Here is a 1,122-nt window from a genome sequence, read left to right as displayed (position 1 = left end):
CAATGGCATGGAAGATCATAAACTGTGTTAAAGCAGCTCTATGGAATGCCAGAAACATTTTACTTTTTAAACATGAGATTTTATCTGTGAATGATGTTTTAGCTCTTTGTTTTAGTGATATGTACCAGTACTTTTTATTAGACAAGAAATATTATCCTTTATTAGCTAGAAAATGGTATTTTAATGAATGGAACGCCCTTTTGTAAAGCCACCAAGTGCCCATTTTAAGTGTATTATGATTGTATTTATGTGAACTTTTATTGTTATATGTGATTTTATTATCAAAATTTGTTTTTATTGAAAAAAAATTATATTTATAAATCGTAATGCACTTTGTAAAATGTTATGAATTCTAAATAAAAAGATACCCCTCAGGGGTAGCCAAGTTAAAAAATCTGTTCTTATCAGTTTAATATCTGATACGTCCCCTATCTGGGGACCATATATTAAATGGATTTTTGAGAACGGGGGCCGATTTCGAAGCTTGCTTCCGTCGCCCTATGCATTGACCCGATATGGCAGTATCTTCGGGTACAGTGCACCACCCCCTTACAGGGTTAAAAAGAAAGATTCCTACTTTCATTGCTACCTGCTTGCTGGCTAGCCAGCTAGCCAGCCCTGTGGGCCTTGCTGCTGCTGCTGCTGCAGCCAAAAAACAAAAGGTGGTGCTGCTGCTGCTTCTGCTTCTGCTTGTGTCTGGCCGCTGTTGGAGCGTCCAGGCACAGGACTTCTGCTGCTGCTGACTAAATGGCCTCCTTAATTGGATCATTTGAGTAGCCAGCACACCTGTGCAGGTAGGGCATGACATGATAGGCAGCTGCCTTGATAGCGGGTGGGTGCTGAATGTTCCTAATTGACAAAATAAGATTAATGCTTATGAAGAAATATAAAATCTCATCCCTTCCCCAATATCGCGCCACACCCCTACCCCTTAATTCCCTGGTTGAACTTGATGGACATATGTCTTTTTTCGACCGTACTAACTATGTAACTATGTAACATAACATGGGGGGGGGGGGTCTCCTGGCTGTTCACACAGGTGTGTCATTGCTGTACATTGACCATGCATTGCTTCTGTGGTATTGCAAAGGCAAAGACAAATGCTTCCAGCCATCCATTGCA

At 40.8% G+C, this 1,122-nt stretch overlaps 1 non-coding gene across 1 annotated transcript; it reads left to right on the top strand.

The window, feature by feature from the left end:
* Positions 1 to 364: 364 nt before the first annotated feature.
* On the top strand, positions 365 to 547 carry LOC130339391 (U2 spliceosomal RNA). The gene has a single exon (XR_008879773.1). It is a non-coding gene; the product is annotated as a U2 spliceosomal RNA (small nuclear RNA).
* Positions 548 to 1,122: the final 575 nt, after the last annotated feature.

The sequence above is a fragment of the Hyla sarda genome, unplaced genomic scaffold (assembly GCF_029499605.1).
Source record: "Hyla sarda isolate aHylSar1 unplaced genomic scaffold, aHylSar1.hap1 scaffold_543, whole genome shotgun sequence".
Classification (NCBI taxonomy): domain Eukaryota; kingdom Metazoa; phylum Chordata; class Amphibia; order Anura; family Hylidae; genus Hyla; species Hyla sarda.
This window is presented reverse-complemented; position numbering and strand designations above follow the sequence as displayed.